Source organism: Dipodomys ordii, unplaced genomic scaffold, assembly GCF_000151885.1.
Source record: "Dipodomys ordii isolate 6190 unplaced genomic scaffold, Dord_2.0 Scaffold127, whole genome shotgun sequence".
NCBI classification, from domain to species: domain Eukaryota; kingdom Metazoa; phylum Chordata; class Mammalia; order Rodentia; family Heteromyidae; genus Dipodomys; species Dipodomys ordii.
Window position 1 is genome coordinate 7,679,862 of NW_012267343.1, and position 16,958 is coordinate 7,696,819.

Sequence of the window (16,958 nt, forward strand, 5' to 3'; positions counted from 1 at the left end):
GTGTGTAAATACTGCAATAGAAAAATTGGCCAAGTGACTGAACAGGCAACTTACAAAAGAACAAACACAAATGGCTTATAAACTATGCCATCAGATAGTCAACTCAAGCCATCAAAGGCTAGGACTATGAATAGTACAAGGTAAAGCCCAAGATGTATAAAATGAGCACTTGCAATCTCCTGGGACAAAGGCACCCTGACACTGTATTCCAGAGCAGGGCTGGGGGTCTAGATAACAGGCAAGTGTTGTGTACATGAAGAATGTAAACCTGGAGACCCACCTATTGGCTTTCCTGAGTGCTATAAACAGATTCCCATACAAGTCAGAGATGCTAGGTATAAAACAATATTGTTCGTAGAATAGACTAAAAAAATCAGAGATGACCAAAATCCAAGAGGACACTGGAGTTGGAGACACACACACACACTGGAAAGGCAATGTTGTAAAAAATAATAATAATAATAATACAAAGGAGGGGGTAACAATGTGGAACAAGAAATGTACTCATTACCTTATTCATGTAACTGTAACCCCTCTGTACAGCATCTTTACAATAAAACAAAATTTTAAAAAGAACAATAAAGATGTATATACACTAAGGATGAAAGATACCTGAGTGTAAAAAGGAAAAAGAAAGCCAGCTACTAAACAGCAATGTGGAATATAATCCCATTTGTTTAAAAGTGTAATCATATATGCTTAAATATGTAGAAATAACTTGAATAATTATCATCAAAATAGGAACAGTGGTTATCTCAGGATCTGGATGGCTTTTGTTTGCTTGTTTAAAAAATAATCGTCCTACTTTTCAGAACTGCTTGAATGTTTTTTAACATCATAAAAAATAATGTATTTTCACTTGAAAAAAGATAGAGACAGGGATGCAACTCTTGGAAAGACATCACAGTTAGAAACCAAATTGAAGCCTGTCTACTTAGAAAAAGCACAGGACAGAAAAGCCAGAAAACCCTGAGTTCAAGTCCTGGCTCCAACCCTAACTACTTGACCTTGGGAAAGTTAGTGGCTGACTCACACACCTTGCTTTCCTGCCTGTAAAACAGAGATACCATTAAATCTGTGTGATGGAATTCTTGTGAGTATTAAAAGCCTAATAGTGAGTAAATCTCAATTGATACCATTCTCTGTCCCTTTGAGCTCATTATTGAAAGTCTCTAACAGATGCACATGGGGTATGTGAGGTACCCAAGATGTGTTAGGAGACTTGACTAGATAGATAGATGGAGAAATAAATAAACAGCTAGACAGACAGACTGGTGGATGAAGAGTAGTGTGGCAGCCTGTATTTTCCCAAAATGGCCACATCCATAGTCTCCCATGCTGCGCATGATGCTGACTTTGACTGACACTGCACATTCCCTCACAATACCCACCCTGTTAGAGCCTCAAGATGATATGGAAGTACAAATGGGTATGAAGCCTCCACAATGGAGGCCCAAATCACCATCGGAGGCACAGATACCCAAGGAGGCTCAGCTTCAGACCCTAGCAACAGGAAGAGTGGAGAAGCCCCCAGTCACCACAGGTCCTTGACTACAGACACTCTGAGCTACAACCCACTGCCTCTAACCCCAAGCAGCTACTAGAAGCTGAGGGATCAATCATAAGTGATTCAGGTTGTTTTAAAGCCACCGACTCTGGGGGTAACTTGTTACAGAGCCGCACAGATATAACACAAAGAATAAGTTGAGTGTATGTGGCAGGAAGGGGGGCGAATACTGGCCAGAGCTCTGCATGTGTAGCTCTGGGGTTGATACCACCTGGCACTAGATACCCAGCCTCATCCAGGGCTCTTGGTCCTCCCAGCTCCCATTCTCTGACTGCCCTCCAGCTTCTGAACAAACTAACAGCCCACAAGCTCTAAGACCATCTTGTCTAAGCCCTTATTAGACAGGAGAGGAAACGGAGGGAAAGACTTACCCAGAACTGGAGATCAGGATCCCCGCCTAGAAGCCCAGGGCTAGTTCTCCCCCATAGCTCTGGGGCTCCTGATGTCCCTGGGGTCGAGTTCTGACTACACTTCCCACTGTTGTGACTGCCCTAATGGGGCATCAGGCAATCTGCAGTCCCGGACGGGACATGCCAGCACTCTTGGCTGCAAGTGTACCTTACATCTGTCTGGGCATAAATTTGCATTCTGAATCCAGGAGGCCCCAGTTCCAAGTATGTCAAACGTAATTAATTACAGCAAACCTTCTGCAACTGTTTTCAAACTCGGCATTAAAGGCTTTGTGCTGGGGGCTGGGGGGCGGGGGTGCACATACCCCCTTCCGGTCTGCTGAAGTAAGTGGGGAGCTGGGGATGACAGCCAGGGAGCCCTGGCTCCAAGCTGTGTGGACAGGGGAGAAGAGAGATTCTGCACAGAGCGCATTCTGATTCCGGACACATCACTGCAAAGGTGAGAACTGAGTTCAAGTTCACTTAGTCACCAACTCCACATCCCACATAGGTTAGTTCCTGACGGTATGATGGGACAAGATCTTACAATTTGAAGTCACTGCAATATAGAGTCACCTAAATTTTAATCCAACTGCCACTTAACCAGCTATGTAACCTTGTCTGGCCCCTTTCACCTGAGTCTCAAATTCTTCACACACACACACAAACACACATGTGTGTATAATTTATATATAGTATATATGTATATATACCTATTTTTTTGGTCAGTCATGGGGCCTGAACTCTGGGTCTGGGCGCTGTCTCTCAGCTCTTCAGCTCAAGGCTAGCGCTCTACCACTTGAGCCACAATGCCACTTCCAGCTTTTTCTGCTTAGGTGGTGCTGAGGAATCAAACCCAGGGCTTCATGCATGCAAGGCAAGCGCTCTACACTGAGCCACCTTCCAAGCCGGCCCTTTTTTTAAGGAAAGTGCAGTGGCTCACACTTGTAATCCTAGTTCAGGATGTTTAGATCTGTATGACTGAGAGTCAAAGCCAACCCAGGCAGTAAATACCACAAGATTCTATTTCCAAAATAACACTGAAAGCCAAACTGGAGACATGGCTTACATGGTAGAACAACAACCAATCCAGAAAGCAAACTGAGGGAAAGTGGAGAGGCCCTGCATTTAAACTCCAATACTCACAAGAACAAAAAAAAAAAAAAATCCTTGAGATGTTGGGATGTGATAGTACCCAGTGAGGTGCTAAATGTTTCAACCATGCCTGCCAATAATAAATACTCCACAAATATACAATGATTGTACTTTAGGGAAGAAAAATTCCATCTTGCTAGGAGAAACCCTAGGTCTTGTTGGCACAGGCTGAAATTTTCTTAGTAGAGACCCAGAAACACAACAAATCAAAGAAAGGTTGGACAAATGGTATTGCATGAAATTGCAGAGCTTCTGCATGGCAAAGGACATAGCTAGCAAGATCAATAGAAAGCCCACAGATTGGGAGATCTTCACTAGCCATACAACGGACAAGGGTCTCATATCTAAAATATACTTGGAACTCAAAAAATTAAATCCCCCAACAACAAATTCTCAAAGAAACAACTGCCCAATAAATAAGTGGGTTAAAGACTTAAAGAGAAACTTCTCTGAAGAGGAAAGAAGAATGGCCAATAGACACATGAAAAAAGCCCAAACCCCCCAACCAAAAAAGAAATGCAAATCAAAACAATGTTGAGATACCACCTCACTCCAGTTAAAATGGCTAAAATCAAGAACTCTAATAACAACAGATGCTAGAGGGGATGTGGACAGAAGGGAACCCTACTGCATTGTTGGTGGGAGTGTAAACTTGTTCAACCATTTTGGAAAGCAGTATGGAGGTTCCTCAAAAGACTCTACATAGAGCTCCCCTATGACCCAGCATTTACCCAAATGTTTACAAACAAGACCATACTAAAGCTACCAGCACGACTATGTTTATTGCAGCCTTATTTACTATAGCTAAGATATGGAACCAACCCAGGTGCCCCCAGTAGATGAATGGATCAAGAAAATGCGGTATCTATACATAATGTAATTCTATGCCTCCATCAGAAAGAATGACATTGCCCCATTTGTTAGGAAATGGAAAGGCTTGGAAAAAATTATATTAAGTGAAGTAACAGGCCCAAAGAAACATAGGTCCCATGGTTTCCCTTATTTGCAATATCTAGTATATGGCTGAGTCAAGCAGAAAAGGTCAGATAAGGTGATGTTTGGGAAATGAACCCTAAGATATGTATTCAAATGTTTTTTTTCTTTCATGTGATTGTTTCTAACACATTTATAAGATTATTTCTTTGTTGCTTTGTATGTCCCTCCCCCACAGTATAACCCCTGCTTTCACTGTATTTGATGTCGGTATAATTTGTGGAGGGGAAGGGGAAAAACAAATCGTTTAATAGGGATACACAGGTGGACCCATTCCAACAACGAGATGTACAAGTCGTTATATCTAAAACAAACTTTACAACTTTGGTGCGGGGGAGGGAGGGGTGGAGAGGATTGGGTGGGGGGGGAGGATGGGAAGGGATGGGAAGGGGAAACAAAGGAGGAAGCTACAATACTTGATAAGAAATGTACTCCTTATCTTGCCCATGTAGTTGTAACCCCTCTGTACAGTATTTTCACAATAAAAAAAAAATTCCATCTTGCAAAACATAAGTAAGAGCTGGGCACTGGCAGCTTATCCCTGTAATCCTAGCTACTCAGGAGGGTGAGATCTGAGAATCAAGGTTTGAAGCCAGCCCATGCAGGAAAGTCTGTGAGACTCTTATCTCTAATTAAGCATCAAAAAGCCAGAAGTGGAGGTATAGCTCAAGGGGTACAGCTCTAGCCTTGAGCAATAAAACCTCAGGGACAGCGGGCAGGCCCTGAATTCAGGCCCCAGGACCAACTACATAAGTAAATAGAAATGCCAAAAATGTCAGTTTTTTGATAGCGTTTCTGATTTAAAAGCAAAAGTGTGTAAGAATGAGTTTCCAGCATGTGGCTTATCTCCTTCAGAGCACTGAGAGCAGATGTGCTGGGCTGAGAAGTTGTACACAGCACAGCTCTTCCTGCCAGCTCTGCCCCCTGAGAGAAGTCACTTTGCCCTCTGAAGCAGCCTGTCCTCCGAATCTTCTAGAAGCCTTGTTTCCCAAGTGCTGACAAGGAGAACACAGGAGACTCAACAATAGTGTAACTTTCGGTCTCCCCTTGCCCTTCCCCCATCCGACCCCAACTCAGAGCCTCCCCATGCCTTACTTACAGCTCTCCAGCATACCCTCATTCACAAATATCAGAACAACTAAACAGACTTTGGAATTTCTGGGCAGGAAGGAATGTGGTCAGGGGGTTTCCTTTACAATTTGTGTTCTGCTGGTTTTGTTGGATTCACTTTCTTCCAGGGTGCTTTAAAACTAATGCTTTAAACCAAATGGGAAACATTTAACTTTTCTCCTTGAATTACTTATCCACCCCTCTCTTGCTCCCTCAGTGTGTCTCCTCACCAATTCCCACTATTCCTTCTATTTTCACCATGTGTTATACTGGACCCACCATCTCCATCATCATCACCATCATCTCCATCATCACCACCCTCAGTCTCCTGCCATCCATCAGGGCACTGATAAAGCTGCTAGGTGACTCTAGGCAAGCCACTCTGACTCTCTTAGGACAGGCAGGGGCAGGCTGGCTTAGATCTTCACTACCCAATAGAAATAGTAGGCTAGCTCCACATCTCAAAATTCCTAGTGGCTGTATTAACCTTTTTTTTAATTTAAAGTAAAAAGAAACTGGTGAAATGAATCCTCATAGTGTGTCTTACTTAAACCAATATAATAAAATAGTAATAAACATTCAAACATCGGAACTGGTATCTGTTAGAGGTTGGTTTTTTTCTGTGCCCCTCTTCCTTCAAAAATCCCACAAGCACTGAGTGGTTAGTCAGGTTTTATCTGCCAATAGCCACACAGAGCTAGTAGCTTCCAGAATGGACTGGTGGGCAGAGGCTCGGATAAACTCCAGCAGGCTTTTTGCTCTAAACTCCTCAGATAAAAAGAGCAGCCTCCCTCTCAGTAACTTCCACCCCAGGCTAGCAGCACCCAGGGGATAGCTTCCTTTCCCAGAGGCCTCATTTCAGGCCAGTTTCAGTTTTATTTGAGATCAGTTTCACTTTCTGCTTTTCCAGCATCCATTATAAGAAACACCCACATAAACATGCTTAAATTTTTATAGTTATTTTTCCCAGTTGATGAAAATTAAAATAAATATATAAATTCCCCAGCATGCAAGTCTGTCTTCATCTATTCTCTTCGGGCATTCCAAGTGCTTGGATTACGTTCACTTGGCTTTGCAAACTATGAGCCCAAAATCAATTGAGATGCAAATTCCCTGCACAATTTTCATCCAACTCAAATTCCCACTCTCACACCCCCACTTTTTTTTTGAGGGGGGAAAAAAACAAAAAACATTGGACCAAAATAACAATTTGTAGGGCAGGATTGGATGCAAAGAGGATGAGCAGCTCCTCAGGCACACGGTTTTGGAAAGGACACAGCAGTGCCTTTGCCAACACAGCTTCTGACTGCACAGGAAAAGCAGACTGCAGGCCAAGGACTTGCTGAGAACCCGGAGCCCCCTCCACGCTACAGGAGTCATTTCACCTCATGACAGCAGCCCCGCCCCCGACCCAGGCAAGCACACCGTAGACCTCTAGGAATCACAGATTGGACCTCCAAACAGCAGGGGCAGGGGGAGGAGTTTCTATCACTACAGGGTGAGCAGATTCCCGTTTGCTACAGCTGACTGGTGAGAGCCAGGCATCACCTGACTCCATTTATTCTTTTTAGCTTATAGGAAGCCCATTTTGCTTTGTCAGCCAAAATATTTATATCATTTTTTTCTGTCGACTCAATACTGTCCTCACCTCTGCTTCCCTCCTTCCTTTTTAAGCGTGTGTGTGTGTGTGTGTGTGTGTGTGTGTGTGTGTGTGTGTGTATGCAAGCGCTGTCACCAACATTCTGCTCCAGGTGTTGGCTGTTCATGAAGCATTCTAGAACCCTTTTACTTGTGGGGAAACCTGATAGGATGCAAGAATGGAACATCCTTCTGCTTAAGCAATCAGCCAGGGAAAGCTGAGTGGGGACCAAGTGCCCAGGCCTCCCTGGGTGGGGCCAGTCACATGAAAGCTTCAGACCGAATGAAGCACACACATCTTAGGAAAAATCCTAGAATTCCAAACATTTTGTGTATGCCAGTACTAGGGCATGAACTTAGGGCCTGAGTGTGCTCTTGAGCTTTTTCTACTCAAAGCTAGCACTCTACCACTTGAGCCACAGCTCCACTTTCAGCTTTTGTGCTGGTTAACTGGAGACAAGAGTCTCACAGACTTCTCTGTCCAGTCTGGCTTCAAACCACGATCCTCAGATCTACTCAGATCTGAGTAGCCAGGATTACAGGTGGCAGCCATCAGTTCCAGGCAAGCTTTGAACCCTAGACTAGTAAGACTATACAACATTCAAGGAGATAAGGAAGGGATTCACCTTGAAGGCATCTCTCTGTGACTGTCGGTTTATACAAACTGACCCAACATGGCACCAATAATCAGCAATCAATACTAGTTACAAAAGTTAATGCGAACCAAAATAAAATCACCCAATTTACACAGCTTCAGAGTTCAAACAACGTTTTGTATGTGTTTCTTGTTTAACTGTAGTGAAGATTCTGTCTGGCCCATTTCCCAGAGTAGAAATGAAGACTCAAAAGGACTAAGAACTCCACTGTGGTCTCTGTGTAAACATTAAACTTGGTACAAACCCAGGTCACCATGGAGGAACCCCAGGACCTGCCTTGGTCATCCAAATTGCAAGGACTAGATACCCCTCTAGTCACAGCCAACCCTTCCCGCCTCCAGCATCACCCCATGGTGAGGCAGAGAAGCAGGTCAGGCAGCCCAGCTTTGATGACAGCCCCAAGGGTATCTAATTATAACGAGGAAGGGAGGAGCCAGGACATCTCACTATTTTTCAAGACCAAATTAACTTTAATCCCTTTTGACACCATGTATGTGCATGTAGCAGGAAAACTACTGGTGGGTAAGTTAAGAAGTCTGAGGCTTTTAATCCCACCTCTCTGCCTATGCTGAGGTTTAGGGCAAGTCACTTCACCTTCCCTCCACAGGCCTCAGTTTCTCTGTTTGTGTGTTGTGGGTGGGGAAAGAATAACTAGAGCAGGAAGAACAAACTGGCTTCATGTCTCATGCTGAACTCAACTGACTGTTGGCATCATACTGACAAGCACTTAGAGGCTACTGGCCAGAGTTAATTGGAAAGAATGCCATGATTGGTTAGTGATGTCTGCCACAGGCATGAAAATGGGAAATGGCAGCTTACCATCCCTGAAAGAGATGATACACAAATAACACCCTATAAGTAGAAAGCCCTTACAGAGTTACAAAGCTTTTTTTTCTTCTTCTTCTTTTTTGGTCGGCCTGGGCACTGTCCCTGAGCTCTTCAGCTCAAGGTGAACGCTCTACCACTTGAGCCAGAGTGACACTTCCAGTTTTCAGGTGGTTTATTGGAGATAAGAGTCTCACAGACATCCCTGCCCAGGCTGGCTTTGAACCGTGATGCTTAAATCTCAGCCTCCTGAGTAGCTAGGATTACAGGCATGAGCCACCAGCGCCCAGCTTACAAAGCTTTTTTTTTCCTTCCATGTCTCACAATCCTGTGCAGTACCATATCACCATCATCATCATCATTATCACCAGCATTATCATCCCACATTACACGTAAGAAAGATAAGGTGCAGAAAAATGAAATGCTGGCAAAGACCACAAAATGATTAAGTGGTAGAGCTGAGAGGGGAACCAAGACTGTCTCTCCAACTCCCATTTGTTCTTTCTGCCCTTGGAACTATCACCCTAGTATTCAGTCATTGGACTAAAGGCGTGGACAAAAGGGATCACCACTTTCAAGGCTTCAACTTTCTCACTAGCTATTTGCTCTGGAGTTCCACGCTCTTCTTCCCCAAAGAAGTCTTAACTCACTACACAGGGTGAATGCTAAATTGAGAGCAAGCAAAAGAAGAGGGGCAGGAGAAACAGGTTGGAGGCATGGTTCCACTGGTAAGTGCCAGCCAATGAACAAGAGTATCACGCACCAAGTTTGAGTCCCAGTCTAGGAGCAAAGACAAAACAAAAGACAGCAGTTTGGACTTCCCTAGGGTCACAATATACCCCACATGGAGCATGGCACCCTACTTTCCCAATTACTTTGACTGTGAGATATACCCTCAATTTTATTACTGCTTTCTGAGATGAAAATAAAAAGTGGGAGAAATTGCTAAAGGAACTCGCCTATTGAAAGGCACAATCCATTCAAGAAATATGAAACCATGGAGAGGGGAATGCCGAGGACACATGGTCTGCCGTAAACTGGGATTATCATACTCATTTGTTGAACTGGACCCCAAAGTGTTTAAAAAAAGATGATAATTTATTTAAAACATGAAGGAAAAAAATTGTGCAAATAAACAGAATGTTTACTCCCATAAAATTTCCTTAACTATCTTGCATCTATCAACCACAATCTAACCAAAGATGGGGACCAATCACACATTTACCAAGTTCAAGTTTAAAGGGGACCTGTCTCTGGTGTTAGGCAAACAGTGCCCATGGGGTCCAGTTCCTCCACTCACGTGCTTAGGATGCTCTCCTCAAAAACCCAGGGCACTGCAGATGCACCCACCTCCTTGGAAAAGCCATGTCCTTCTCCTTCCTGGCAGGTCAGTCATCTGATTATAACCTTGATTAATTCATGGTGACCACGGTCATCTGATGGTCACTATGAGATCTACTGGCACTTCATCTATACTTAAAAAAAAATTATGGACAGAAAATTATGAAGAGTGGTCAGTGAAACTTTTTTTAAAAATTCCCAAGATATATGCAGTCGAAGGAAACATTTTCCCACCCAAGAACCGTGGATGGATTTACTATTTCCAATGAAGCCATGGGTTTCAGAGCTAGCTGTAAGAAAAAGTAGCTTATGGCTCCCTCAAGAAGACACTGGCTTTGACCAAAACGCTAAGCCCAAACTGATCATCCGCTCTTCACCGGCCTCAAATTTGACTGAACTACTTTTCTAAAAGTCAAACTAAAAGTCATCCAATAGTTATTGAGTTACTACTTTCTCTGTGTCAGAACTTAAAATAAGTAAGCCTTGATCTCTACCCTCAAGGAAGTCACCAGTTGGCTGGAGAAATAGAAACACAAATCCACCAGCTCTCGGCTGTGGTCCTCTGGAGTCCCAGAGGTTGAGGGGTTGAGGAAGAACTGGGTGGGAGGCGGGGGGGGGGGGGGGGGGGGGGGGGGGGGGGGGGAGGAGCGCTAGGGGATATTAGGCGTATCTAGGAAGAGGCAGCCCAGCTCAGCCAGAGGGCTTCCCATTTCTCTAGGGACTAACAGGAATGAGAGAGTATCAGAGGAGTTAGAACATTCCTAGTATGAGAGCCTTGAAAAGAGTTTCAATTCAAGTCTCATCCTACTCCATTTTAAAACAAGAGGGAAAGCCGGAGGCCGGTGGCTCGCACCTATAATCCCAGCTACTGAGGAATCTGAGATTGGAGGATCACAGTTCAAAGTCAGCCCGGACAGAAAAGTCTATGAGACTCTTATCTCCAATAAACTACTAGACAACCAGAAGTGGCGCTGTGGCTCAAGTAGTAGAGTTTTTGCCTTGAGCTGAAGAGCGCAGGGATAGCGCCCAAGCCCAGAGTTCAACACCACGACCAACAACAACAAAAAAAAAAGCAAGAGGGAAAAGGCACTGAAAGTGGGCTGGGGTGGGGGAGGGGGTGCCATCTCTCCATGGCCTAACTGCCCACTAAAGGTAAGTCACTAAGTATCCAGAAGTACCCAAAGTAGTGTTGGTACCACTCAGTCTCCCCAGATGGAGACCCACAGGCCACTGGGTCAAGGGTCAACTAAACAAATGATGACCAGCTTTAGGACCTCTGCCTTTCTGGTGTTTCACACATGCCCTTTCAATTAATCATAAAACAGCCCCGTCCTCTCAGCCCTACACTCCCCCTCCCCCCACTCCCCATCCAAATGTAAAAGCTGTGGTTTCAAAACCAGCAGTGACTTGGCCAAAGTAACACAAAGCCAGCCACACCACAAGGTTGGATTTCCAACTCTGGTCTGGCTGACCTTAAATCCATCTTTCCATTTGCCAACTGGGTGAAGTCAGAAAATTTCGAAGTTTTCAATGAGGAAATGGATTTCTTCCGGGGGAGGGGGCATCTTTTCCCCTCTGAGCTCCTCCCTCCCCTCAAGACTCCCCTGGGTCCTGGCCACCTGCTGTCTGTTAATATCTTCATCCCTCTTGCAGACAACACTTTATTTAGAATCCATATCCCATCACCGCCCCTCCCTGCCCTTCTCAACTTCCACAGCAAACAGAATGGGCCATGACTTTCAGCTACAGTATGTGGCTCAACCCTGGCCCAAGACTGCTTTGGGCCACATAGAAGGAGCTGCATGGATGAACCAGGATCATCAGAGAGGCTAAAATACTAAACTGACACAAAACATGGAAACCAAAAGAATGGAAAGATGACTGGATGAAATTAGTCTGGCCCTGTACTGTCCAATATGATAATACAAGGAAGGGCAGTTCACCACAGGAAACAGTCTGGTCAAAACTGAAATACAGTAAAGGAGGAAGATGTTTATGGACTTTAAAGACTTAATCCCAAACTCTCCCCACCCCACCCCACCTCCAAAAAAAGAGTGTAAAATGTGACATTAGTAATCGTTTATACTGATGGCATGTTGAAATTTCAAGGCAATACTGTTAAATATACTGGGCTTATTCTTGCTAAAACCAACATTATCTCTTTGTATTCTTTAATATACCACTAGAAGGTTTTAAATTATATAGGCAGCTTGAATTTGTGGTTCAAATTCTCTTTCTATTGGAGTGCACTGACACATTTAAAAGATGAGGAGACCAGGACAGCAATTCTGAAGTTGTTTAAGAAAAATCATTCACACCAGAAACTTTCCTCTGGCACCTAGGAAGGAAAGTAGAGAATCAAAGTAACTGTGTCAGCCAGACAGGAATAATCTCATCCATACCTTCCATCTCCTCACCAGCAAAAGGCCAGAGTAGTACACTGCCAACAGGCACAGTCTACCCAGTGTCCAGTACAGGGTGTCCAGTACACCCAGGAAAGCCAGCTGAGGTTCCTGTCTGAACCCCCACTCAGCTGAGATTTCATTCACAGCTGACCCCCGAGGCCGCGCAAACAAAAATCAAAATAGGTGATCCAAGACACTCACCCTGGTCTATGAGAAAAATCAAATTCAAGCAATAAAGTAGTGCAGGATGCCCCAATACATCATGGGGGGAAGGAAGGGGAGAAGGAAGGATCATCTAGACCAGCAACTTTCAAACACTTTACTACAAAGCACCTATTTCACACGGTACAAGTACACAACTGCACGTATACATGGAACATATGTACTGTTTCTGTCCACTTTTTCCTGGATGCTGGATGTGATTTACCAAGCTGCCTTCACAGCCCATCAATGGGCCTGGCTGGAGGGCCAACCTGGCAATGGTAAGAGAAGAGCTCTGGATTCCCACTGCTGGTTAATCACCACCCCTTTTTCGCCAGAAAGTGGGGCTCTACAAGCCTTTTCAACGCCATGGTCCAGGGAGCTTGCTAGAACCAGCTAGCATCAGGGATGAAACCAATTTATTACTAGCCTTGATCTGACCCCAAGGTCTCATTTTACAAAAATAATCATCATTTCCTGAGGCTCTTCGAGGGGGAAAAAAAAAATAAAGTTCTCTGTCCAAGGTCACACAGTTAAGACCTTGGGATGACTAGGGCTCCTGAGTACCCACAAAGCCACCTTACATCATTAGAGACAAGAGACAGAATTGACATAAAACATGAGAAGATCATGGAAAACACTAAAATTCTCCTTAGGATTGTGAAAAGTCAGCTTGTCCATCTACCTCCATGGAACAGGGCAAGGAAGTCCCTGTCATCCACCAAGAAGAGGTAAGGATGCTGAGTGGAAGCCTCTTGCCAAGAGCTGTGTCAAAGGTAGAGAAGAAAGTGTAGCTGACACTGGAGGAGTTTAAAACTGTTTCTCAAAGGAAAACAAGCTATGGACTATTTAGCTACTAAGCGTAGCAAGCGGTCAGCCTTACACTGATGAAGCCATCTTTGTGGCTTTCCTGTCAAAGTAAGAACTCTTATTCCAGTTGTGCAGGCTGAAAGTAGAAGTAAAGTCCAAAGTCAAGCTCTAAAAAGCTGGCTCATGAAATTTCGAATCTTATTAGAAAAAAAAATTTAATTAAAAAAAATCTCCTTAGGCAGAAAAGTAAAACATTAACTAATAAGAGTCTCCACTGTGAAACTGAGCATAAATAATCTTTGACCAAAATAATTCAGGCCATCATCAAATTACCACCCCTCAAGTCTCATTTGCCCAATCTTTTGCCCAATATTGTAAGAGACTTTGGGTTCATACAAATTATCTCCTCTACCTATTTCTGGTGACGCTTTTATCTGAAAGAGGAGGGAAGAAAGCAAAGGCTCAGGTGAAACCTCCATCCGGAGACAGCAATGAAAACAAAAGGAGAAAAGTGGGTGAATAGAATCATTCTATCTCATGTACATATGTGAAAATGCAACCAGGTAAACGGAGGTTGGGAGAGATGCGGGGGAGAATAATGAAGGAGATGACATTAATCAAAATGCATTCTACTCACAAACTGACATGTTGAGCAGAAACCCCTTGTACAACTACTTAAAGATAATGCAAAGTAAAATAAAATAATTAAAAAGAAACAAAAGAAAAGTAGCCCCACCCCCAACAGGACCATCATGCCCTTCCATTTCCTTTACAATAAACATGACAAGAATAACCAATTCTGCAAGGGGAGTGGGGGAGACAGGTCTACAGAAACAGAAACGATGTTCAATTTCAAGCCCTGAGTTCTTCTCAAACCATAGACAGCAGGACGAAATTTCAACACAATAGAACGAAGAATTCTGAGTTGTGTGTCAGTAAATTCCAGGCCACACAAAGAGACATGCTGCAATATTTTTATTCCTTGCACCAGAAATAACCTGTTATCTGCAACCCTGACTTTTGCTCAGCTGCCTCTACCCCCATCCAACTATCCCATGTTCAGTCCTTCATCACTGCTAAACTTGAGCCTACTACCTCATGGGGCCTCTAGAGCCCCTTGGAAATTAGAAATTCCTTGACCGTCCTAGGCTTCGGCCTAAATAATTTAACAGGAAAAAAAATTTTAATTATGCTACTTAAAAAAAAAAAAAACCTCATTCCATATATGTCAGAATGTAGCCAGTCAGCCCTGAAGGATTTTGTTACTAAAAAAACAAAATAAAATAAAATCTCCCAAATGCAATGAAAGATGGGGACCGTCAAAACTGTGCCATTATCAAATCTATTTCATAGAACTGGTATCCCTTTAGAAACTCAATTTCCATAAATCAGGACTGGGAAGCTATGGACTAAGACCAAGACTGAGCACAGGGGGCCTGGGGGCTTCCATCCTGGTACAAAATGCCCACCCATTATCTTATCATCCCTTGTCCCACAGAATCTACCCAGAAAATACTACCAATATTCTCCTTTGGAGACAAAAAAAAAAAAAAAGAACTTTTTCTTTTTTTAAATGGTTCGAAATCCCCAGCAATTTCAATCAGACCCTAATTTCTCACAAATTGCCCTTGCTCTTTGGATAGAAACCTCACTTTCAGCTGTCAAATTTCAATTCAGTGTGTGTCTTCCAAAAATTTTTATTTTGCTTCTTTTTTTTTGTTTCATCTTTGTTTGATTTATTTTAAGGCCAAAAATTCCACATGAAATATTGTCTCTACAGATGCATTCATATTCCAAAGGGTTGGGCTTTTGTTTGTGTTTTGATTCGATTTTTTTCTTTTAAAAAATAATAAATTGTGCTGCTAGAATCAGCTGAATTGGTTTCTCATCCCATTTCTTCAGCAAAATGTTCTACCAGGAAAGATGGTTAAAAAAAAAAATCAGAATTTTTAGCTTTCTTCCCTTTCCTCCTTTCATCTTTTTTCTTGTTAGGTCAGTAAAATTTGTGCTTTTTTTTTTCTTCTCTTTTTTTTTTTTTTGGATCATACTTCCTCTACCCCCCCCCACACACACACACACAAAAAAAAATGATACAGGCTAATAAATTTTCTTCTCGCTTTCAAAATAAAAAAAAAATTTCTCCTGAAAAATACCAAATGTTAATAAATTACCAAGCCCACATCACAATCAAAGAGGCCTTGAAACCAATCTGAATTCTTAAAAATCATCATCATCATGATAAAATTTTCAAACTGGAAAAGTGAAAAAGACAGAAAAGGGGAATTTTTTTCTTCCTTACCAAGGATTCTTCAAACCTGTCTTCATCAATTGATTCTGTTGCTTGTCATAAAAAAAAATAGGCTTCGGTGAGCCCACTGTTAGTTTTCTCATAGTAATGTTAATTATGCATATCTTATTTTAATGGCGGTCTCCCCTACAAATCTGTGGGCTACTCTATTTGTATAATATATAAATTGACAATTTTTTCCTTCTATACTGAATATGGCCTAAAGAATATTCCTGACATTTTCTGGGAGAAAAAAAAAAAACCAACAACAAAAAAGAAATGCCTAGACCTTTCAGGAAACAAAATCAGAAAACAGTCATAATTATTACATCAAAACAAAAAAATAAATTCCCACACAAAACCCTATCAATACAGAAAAAAAAGACAGGATTTCACTCCAACTTTTTCAGTTTCTAGTTTTTCTTTAGAATCTTAGATTTAAATGTAAAATGCAAATACAAAATTAAAAAAAAAAACACCCTACAATTTCTGGGTGTGTCCAAAGCCAACATTTTAAGGTCTATTTTCTCTTTTAAATCCTTCCTCCTTGGAAATGGAAAAACTTTAAATATTGCCAAATGATAAAATTAGACTTTTTTTTTGCCCACTGAGCTAACCAACTTCCAAATTGCAATGAAGTACAATTTCTAATTGCTTCATAAAGCCAATTCTCCCAGTTTTCCCTGAAGTCCACAACTTCTCTCCTTTCCTCATTCCAATTAGTTTTTTTTTTTTTGCTTTTCTGAAACTAAAATGAGTCGGGGAGCCAAACTGACTTTGCTTTTGGGGGGGGGGGCTTTTCAAACCTTGTCTCCTTCCAAGATCTGAATTCATTCAAATTCCAGTATAATTTTCATTTACATATCATTGGGGTTTGCCTTCAGAAATAAAAATTATTTCCAGGACCCTGCAAAGCTCAAAGTGAAAATTTTCACACCAAAAATAAAGGAGGGTGGGAAAAGAATTCTTGACCCCTTTCATTGCCCTGCAGGGCAAACTTTTGAAAAAATAAGAAATAAAAAAATATTTCAATTTTAATTTCTTTTTTTATTTACAAAATAGTATCCTCTAGGTGGCGTCGTTTTAATGGGAAAAAACTACCGTTTGAAGAAAAATTAGAAAAAAAATTGAGAAAAAGGAAATATGGCCTAAAAAAAAAAAATTGTTGCAAAGATGGGGGGCCTGGGAGGGGGGATCTCTCAGGGAGGGGGCTCAGCGGGGGCCTGGACGCAGAGCCGGCCAGGGGTGGGGGAATCGCAAATTTGGGGGGGAGGAGGGAAGAGCTGGAAGGGGTTACATTTTTGCAAAATGTGAATTGTCCAAACTGAAATGGCTGCTCTGTTCTCTCGCTGCTTTGTTTTCTGGGCTCCAGTCCGAGCCCCGGGCTTCAGGGGGCGCCGGGTGAGGGGGTCCCCCCAAGATCCTCTCTCCTCACCGCCCCCTCCCTCCTCCCACCCCGCAGCTCCCAGTGGCAAGGGGTACGGGGGGGGGGCTTCCCCGAACCCCGGACCCTCTCGTTTGTGCCCACAAAAAGCCCCCACGAACGTGCCGGGCACTTTGCATCCCACCGAGCCGGCGCTC

General features: G+C 42.9%; 1 protein-coding gene across 1 annotated transcript in view; it reads right to left on the bottom strand.

Moving 5' to 3' along the window:
* Positions 1–16,958, bottom strand: part of Znf618 (zinc finger protein 618) — a 152,887-nt gene that overhangs the window by 135,177 nt on the left and 752 nt on the right. The window lies entirely within an intron of this gene.